The 8,627-nt window shown below is 42.2% G+C and overlaps 1 pseudogene; it reads right to left on the bottom strand.

The window, feature by feature from the left end:
• Window positions 1-1,051: 1,051 nt before the first annotated feature.
• Window positions 1,052-7,682, bottom strand: LOC125101177 (B-cell CLL/lymphoma 9 protein-like; annotated as a pseudogene).
• Between the last annotated feature and the right edge of the window lie 945 nt (window positions 7,683-8,627).

The raw sequence follows: 8,627 nt of genomic DNA, 5'->3' as shown, positions 1-8,627 counted from the left end.
CCAGTGTTGTGCACAGCCCGGGTCTTCCCTTTATGGGAACGATTTTAGTATCTGGCTAGACTTCTCAGATGGAATGATAAAGGCCCCTTCTAATGGCCTTAGACACTCTGTAACCTAGAGATCAGGGTCCATAAACATAGAAGGCACACAATTCCTCAGCATAGTGAAGGAGTCAGGACCCCTAGGGCCTCCAGATTTGCAAGGTGCTGCCTCTGCTGAATTTTGAGGCAGGTTATTGGGATGGTCATGTGTGCCTTCTTCTGGGACACCACTGTCTTTTGGGAAGTTCCTCTGCCCCTACTGGGGTCCTGGTAAGGAAATGGCACCTGCTCCCATGACTCATTGTAGGTTTGCATGACATCAAATCAAGCCCCACTGAAAAACATGTTGGTTCCCATGGTATTCAGGCAGATTATAGGACTGGAGTGAGAAGTGGCTGGGTCATTCCCACTGGACTGACAGTTGGCATTAGAACATGAAATTTGAGGATTTTGTGTACTAACGCCCATTCCTGGCATGTTATTCACTGATGGCAAGTTGGGTGTAAGAGTTAGAGGGGAGTTGTCATCTAAGTCAACTGCAATCTTGATGGTATAATGGTATAATCAGGTAGAAGTGGTCACTGCAAACTTGGATATTCAATACATCATAATGGAGAGCAGGTCTGGGAAAGGAAAGGCTCTGGAGGCAAGCTGTGCCAGAGAGAAGACATCTGGATATTCACAGAAGCAAACAAGCAGAGCAGCAGCAAACCCTAAGATGGGGATATTTAATGAAAGTACCAGTGTCTGAGCTTATCATCAGGCCCACCACATACAATGGAATCTGGAGGAGCTTGAGGTTCCCCAGTGGCAAGTTTGGCACTGATGACTGGGCTACACAAGATGGGAGGTTTCAGAGAAATAATATGAGCAGAATGCAAAATGGTGGCTTGCCACAGATTAATTCATAGGCTTCTGCCTTGGCTGTGTCAAACCGGGGGATCTGTATGGAAGCTAATGGAGTTTCTAGAAGAACTGACAAGTAGCAGCAACTATGACAAAGCTGGCCATTAATCCTTAGATGGGTCTGACTGGCTGAGATTTTGCAAAACCATTGCTGCCTCCTGAGACACAGGAAAGAATGGCCTGAGGCCCATGCCTTCCTCCTGCAGGGTGCTCACCATATGGCTGGGAACCATCCTCTGCTAAGCAGACAGCATCTTGGAGCCACCTGAGTGTAATTCATCATCTCTCCAGGGCACACTAAGCCTCTCATCTTTTAAGGTATCATCTGAGAGTTGGATCCTGTGTTGATGTTTAAATTGACATCTCCCTTCATGACATTAAGGACCATCCCAAACTCAAAGCCCAACCAGGGCCCATCTGTGGGGTATTGCTTTTAGAAAGTTATCACTGGGAAAACTTAGAGAGAAAATGGAATGTTCATTGAAACCCTAGGATCATCCTGGTCATCTCCATGCTGGGCCTGATGCTTGCCATGCTTATTCTGGGGAGAAGGCCTGGGCATTCTCTTGCCAAATGCTGTTGAAACCTCTCTGCAGATAACCTTTGGGAATTTTGGACGTGCTCTCCTCAGTCAAGACCAAAGAAGATGGCTTGGCCAGGAGAGAAGTTTTAATCATCTGGGAATTTTCACCTATTGTCCAGCCCAGTGACTTGAGAAGGATCAGGTCTAGGTGCACAACTGGGGACATCTGTCCCTTCTATTTCTGAGCTTATCATCCCTGCAAATCCAAGGAGGCCTATCTGTCCTCTGACACGTTGGGGTTGAGGGTAATGGCCCTAGGGGCAGAGAATGTGGCATAGCAATACTATCAGAAGATGGTTTTTCTTGCCATGGTACCTAGCTTTCATCGGGAGTCAGCTACTATCAAAGAATCTCTGGCTCAATTTGCAAATCCATATCAATAAACATTCAGACCTGGAGGGAGTACCATGGTATAACCATTTGTCCCTGATTCCTATACTACTCTTTATAAAAATGCCTCCTGAAATTACAGCCGAACTCTTCACTCAGGAGCTATATGACCTGGGTGTTTGGATACTATGGGCCTACATGGGAGTTCATTGAATGTAGAACCATATTAGCTGCAGAAAAGGACACATGTCTGTATCCTGAAAGGACAAGCAGAGCCCCCATATCTGTGAGGGCCCCAAGTCCCTTAACTAGGTATTGATATTGAATCATTATGACCTGAATAAACCGAAGTATAAACTCCCTTTTTTGGGAGTTCCCTATAACACCCCAGCATTCTGCATTGTTTGTGTTACTGTGAATACTACTTTCTCATTAGGTAAAAGCACATGTTGCCTATTTCTGAGAATTTGAAAGGAAAGCTAATGATATTCCAACTGCTCATGAGATGGTCCATCTGGATTCTCTCCCAGGGTAGAGGGATCTCCACCCAACAGAAGATATAGGGATTTTCCAAAGAGCTATTGCCCTGGTAGGAGACAAAAGAAACTGCTTGGTTTGGGGGTATCAAATTTTTTGTCCCAATACCATGTAAGAGCAGTGGAGTAGAGCTGGCCAAGCTACATTCTATCAGTTTGCTTTCTACAGGCCTGTCCTAGGCCAGCGGACACATGGGAGCAATTGGTCTGGGTGCTGGTGCCAGAATGCAAGTTACAGGCAGTTGTCATTCAGAGAGGAATTATGGCCCTGGTTGGCTGGAAGTGGAGGCTGTTGTAGGAGAGGTATTGGGTCATTCCAAAGGCAGCTATCTGTGTGTTCAGAGGGGCTTTGGTTCTCTCTGTCTTGGTCCTAGGGATGTCCTGGATTTGGAAAGGAGTGGCCGTTTCAACTTGACCCTCAGTGCAGCTTCTGTAGTCTGTAAACATATGCACCATTTGGGCTAACATTTTCTGAGCAGGTGTGGGATTTGGACAAGTCTGGCTATGGGAAAGTCTGGAAGACCTGTGGGTCATGGAATTTGATAGAGTCATCAGTGTGCTAAGAATCCTGGGACTTCCTGTGGTCAGCATAATTACTTTCTTTAGTCCTGGGAGCTCTCTGACCAAAGGAGTAGATGAAAATATCTTGCTTCCTTGGCACCATTTCCAGTTCCATTCTTCAGGCCCATGATCTCATCTGACCCAACGAGTGCTTGAGGGGTATGGCTCCCACTCTTGGAGTCACAAGGAGAAGGGGAAGGAGACTGGGGTTAACTGGCTAGTTTCCAGGTTTACTCTGCATAGAATTTAGGAACCAGGCAGTTTTGCAGCAGGGGATATCACTGTAGGAGTAGCACCCATCACCTCCTACTCTAACTTGGGTTTTAACTCTCTCTTATGATGGGGAGTTTCTCTCTTTAGGGTTACTGGAATTGACTGAACCCCTGAGCTTGCAGTCACAGACAGAACAGGCTCTCTGAGTTCTTTTTAGATGGCAGCAGAAACAGCTATGTGACAGTAACCTGATGCTCTCTGGGTATGTCCCCTCATGCTGGCCACCTAAATGCCTTGTTTCTCTTTGTTCCTATGTGCACTGAAGTTGGTCTTGCTACTATACCATTCTCTAGATGAGCCTCCTGCTGCCACAGGAGAACCTTGTATCTTGAGGACACAATAATACAGAGACCTTGCTGATCCTAGAGCTTAGGGGTCCAGGAACCATTCTCAAAGGCAATCCACACATTTCAGAACATTTGATTTGTTCTTTTTCTACAATGGGACACAGAAGAACTTTCTAAGATAATCTCCACCTCCCAAACAGAAGTGAGTTTCTAGGCAAAACTGGGCCAACACCAGCCAGTTCCGCATTCAGTCTCTGGAGGTGGAGTCAGGGCAGGGAAAGGGCAGCCGGCTTAGGTCCAGGGCCTAGCCAGCTGCTAGGCCAGCAGCCCCTCCTCTCCTAGCCCCTGCAGCTCTTAAAGTGTTTTAACCACTGGAAGGGACCTTGTAAATGAAGCATATAAGAATGAGGTTGGAGGCACTTGGGTGATTCAGTTGGTTAAGTATCTGACTCTTGGTTTCAGTTTAGGTCATGATCTCAGGGTCATGAGATCGAGTTCTGCCTCAGTCTCCCCGCTCAGCCAGGAGTCTGCTTGAGATTCTCTCCCTCTCTCCCTCCCTCCCCCACATGCATGACCTCTCATAAATGCATGTTCTCTCTCTCTCAATCTCTAAAGTAAATAAACTAATCTTAAAAAAAAAAAATAAGCTTGGAAAGGCAAGTTGGGACTAAATTTGCAGTGTTTTGGTAGGGAGTGAGAAACTATAAAAGATAACTACTGCACATGAGATTGACATGATCATGACTTGGCTTCAGAGTGATTCACTCTCCCATTACTATTTAAAGGAAAAAGAGATTCTTTTGGATGTAAGTAAGAGAAAACCAAATCAAGATGGCTTTGCTGATAGAGATTTATTAACTCATATAACAGGAAGTCCATAGCTACAAAGAAAGATTTGATTGTCTTTTACAAAGCAGTGGTGATACTTGAAACCAAGGGATTGGTTGAGGGTATCAAGAGAGGACAAAGACAGAACAACAACAAAAAAAGTGACCAATAATAGAAGCTCAGAGAATGCCAAAGAGGAAAGTAAGGAGGCAGAAAAAAAATTTGAGTCCTTATAATCCAATTTTTGGCCACCTCTATTTTAACAGAAGAATTCACCTCTATCCCCCTCAGTGATTATTTTTAAATGAAAGCGATTTATTTAAATGAAATGAAAAAGACACTCATTCTCTTAGGAATATTATATTCTCATTTCAGAAAGCCAATTTATCCAAGTCTAAGGATAACTAAGGGTCCTTCCTCCATAGACAAAACTTCCAATCCATTTCAAAGTAATTTTATTTACTGTTACCAAAAGTAACCAGAATATTCATCCCTAGAGGCTACTTGTCACTTCATGAGAAGCATCCGCATGTATTTAGGGAACACCAACTGAAATTCATAGAGAAACTTAGTGACTCACCGATCAGTGTCCCACTAAGAACAGGAAAGGTGCTGTTTCCCAGATGTGCTAACAATTGTCTGCAACCAGGCTGGGCACTCAGCAAGAGTTTCAGATACGAATGCCCAAGTCAGGGACACGTCTTCATGTACTTTGGCAGAGCATCCTCTAAGATGTGATTGTAATCACCATGAGATTCTATTTTGCACAGCAGGATAAAGGGATATGGACTTGATATTATAAAATGAAAATACTATTTTTCCTCTTTTACTTATTTTTTTTTTTAAGAGAGAGAGAGAGGTGGTAGGGTGAGGAGAGAGAAAAGGTGAGAGAGAATCTTAAGTAGGCTCCACACCCAGTGCAGAGCCTGACTTGTGACTTAAAGCTCAATCTTAAGACCTCGAGATCATGACCTGAGCCAAAATCAAGAGTCAGATACTTAATCAACTGAGTCACCCAGACGCCCCATGCCCTATCTCACTTCTGAGCTATCTCAGTTAGGATATCACCTCTATCATTCCTGTAAGCATTCGAGGTATATGTGCCAACCCCCAGACAAGGCAGACATCACTCAGTGCTCTGTCACCTGTTTCCTCACCAAAATGGCCCCATCACAGGAAATGGACACGAATAATTCTGAGAGAAACCAAAGGGGATGGTAAACCTCTGTAGATGATGAAGTCATTTTTAGGCAACTAGCTCTTGCCAAATGACTCCAAAGTCCACACGTAAGGTCTCAATCCCTTGCCCTTGGACAGATGTGCTTTTGCCACAGAAAATAATAAAAACTACCTAACTTGAATTCAATAGGGCTATATCCTATAAAATTATATCAGATCTTTTAATTTAGAAAGGCCAACTGTATAATTTTTAAATGAATCACTTAGATACTATACATTTCTTGAGCAGATCTGAATAAATGAAAGAATAAGTAAATATGAACAGACATGGAGCTATAGATAGGTAACATTTATTAGTTAACTAGTGACCTGGACAGGCTGAGCAGCAATCTTCAAGACTATAAAGGAAAGCTACTAATTAACAGAACCCAAAACACTCCATTCTCATCTGGAACAATGTGTCCATGGACATTTGGCTCACAGAGCTAGCTGGTGAGAATTTCACGATGGCGCTTCCTATTGTGTCTTTAAACTGTGCAGTTACAATATGCATACAATTTAATAATTAGTTCTCAGCATCTTGCGAACCGAGGAATTATTCCCAAAATGACTTAGTACAGTTTCCTCTAAAGTTCATGCTAAAATAAGAAATAATTAGGCTCAAAAGTGTTTTACTTAAAACCCTGTGCCTCTACTTATCTAAAATGACAGTGTTAATTAGGCTTCTCATAAACTTCCCTGCCACACTTCACTCTGAGGACCACACCTCAGATGTTCCCTCAGGGTCTGGCATGGTGCTGCAAACCCAATGAGGCAGGAGCCACTCCGTCTGGAATTCCTTGAGATACATAATTCACTTAGAGACACAAGGTTCTTGGATGGCAATGTAGTCAAAAGTGGTTTTTGCCCTAACCACATATCCAAGTCAATCTTCTGGGAGTTTAAAAAAAAAAAAAAAAAAAGGTCTAAGCAGAGCTACAGCAAATTTTCTCTATGGACTGGGTGATAGCCTGTGAATTGTTACCAGTCCATGGAGTGATATGTACAGAACTTGAGAATAAGTACTGAAAAACTATTATAGCAATCTGATGGAGTAAAGTTTTATTTATTAAATTTAATATTTTTTAAATGGGGTTTATATTTTATGTGTCACATTTTTCTATTTCATTTTTATTATTGTTTACCTTCTAATAGTTGATTTTTTTCTTTCTGCTTCTAGATCACATTTCCTACCTCTTTGCATACCTTGTAACTTTTTTTTTTTAAGATTTTATTTATTTGACAGACAGAGATCACAGTAGGCAGAGAGGCAGGCAGAGAGAGATAGAGGAGGAAGCAGGCTCCCCGCTGAGCATAGAGCCTGATGTGGGGCTTGATCCCAGGACTCCGGGATCATGACCGGAGTTGAAGGCAGAGGCTTTAACCCACTGAACCACCCAGGCGCCCCACCTTGTAACTTTTTAATTGGACTGTAGAGAGTGTGAATTTTCATTGTTGGGTGCTGGCGTTAGCCATATTCCTTTACACAGCAGTCAACTTTGTTCTGAAATACAGTTATGTTACCAGTGATCAGTTTGATCTTTTCAAGCCGTGCTTTTGGGCTGCCTCCAAGCAGGACTCACTGTGTTTGTTTCCCTACTGTGGAAGGATCATATTCCTAAAGGGACTTTTGTCCAATATCTGAAAACCATTATTTCATATATTCTGCTGGTTTCCTAATTATTTCAGGTGGAGGGCTAAATTGATCCCTCTTACTTCATTATAGCTAGAAATAGATGTCCTAGGACTTAACATCCTTCATTTTGGTATCCAGTAATTCACAGATAGTGATTTTACTGTATTTTATAAAAGAATCAATTTATAATGGAAGTGAAGTTAAAAAACAAAGCAAAGCAAAACAACAACCAAAAAACCCAAACAACTTAATTTAAAAAAAAGCAAATGACTCAAATAGGCATTTCACCAAAGAAGATTCCCAATTGGCCAATGACCACATGAAAAGATGCTCAGAATCACCAATCATTAGAAAAAATGCCAATCAAAACCACAAAAATATACCTACCTCATACTCATTTGGGATAGCTACTATCAAAAACAACACTGCATTGTCCACAATAGCCAAACTGTGGAATGAGCCAAGACGCCCTTTAACAGACATCTTCAACAGAGAAGATGTGGTCCATATAGGCAATGGAATATTACTCGGCCATCAGAAAGGATAAATACCTACCATTTGCATCGACATGGATGGAACTGGAGAGGATTATGCTAAGTGAAATAAGTCAAGCAGACAAAGATAATTATCATATGGTTTCACTATATGTGGAACATAATCAATAGCATGGAGGACATAAGGAGAAGAAAAGAAAAAATGAAGGGGGAAAACTAGAAGGGGAGGTGAACCATGAGAGACTCTGGACTCTGGGAAACAAACTGAGGGTTTCAGAGGGGAGGGGGGTAGGAGGATGGGTTAACCAATGATGGGTATTAAGGAGGGCACGTATTGCATGGAGCACTGGGTGTTATACTAAAACAATGAATCATGGAACGTTACATCAAAAACCAATGGTACTACATGGTGACTAACGTAATTAAAACAAGGAAACACCACCAATCAGAAGCCCCAGAATAATAACATGTTTGGCAAGGGAAAAATTAGAAGCCTCATCCCTAATGGGAATGTAAAATAGGATAGACTCTATAGAACACAGTATGGTGGTTCCTCAAACACTGAAAAACAGAATTAGCACATGATCTAACAGTTTCACTGGATTGAAAGAACTGAAAGCCGCAACTGAAACAGACACCTGTACACCCATTTTCAAAGCAGTATTATTCACAACAGCTAAAAGGTAGAAGCAACACAAGTATCCACTGATGAATGAATGGATTAAAAAATGTGGTATATTCCATACAATGGAATGTTATTCAGCTTTAAAGGGAAGGGAATTCTGGTATATGCCACAGCTTGAATGGACCTTGAAGACATTATACTAAGTGAAATAAGCCACTCACAAAAGAACAAATACTGTATGATTCCACTTACATGAGGTACTTAGCATAGTCAGACTGGGGGAGTCAAAAAGTAGAACTGGGGTTGCCA

Source organism: Lutra lutra, chromosome 5, assembly GCF_902655055.1.
Source record: "Lutra lutra chromosome 5, mLutLut1.2, whole genome shotgun sequence".
NCBI classification, from domain to species: Eukaryota; Metazoa; Chordata; class Mammalia; order Carnivora; family Mustelidae; genus Lutra; species Lutra lutra.
Note: the sequence above shows the minus strand (reverse complement) of the source record. Positions and strands in the feature narration are given on the sequence as shown.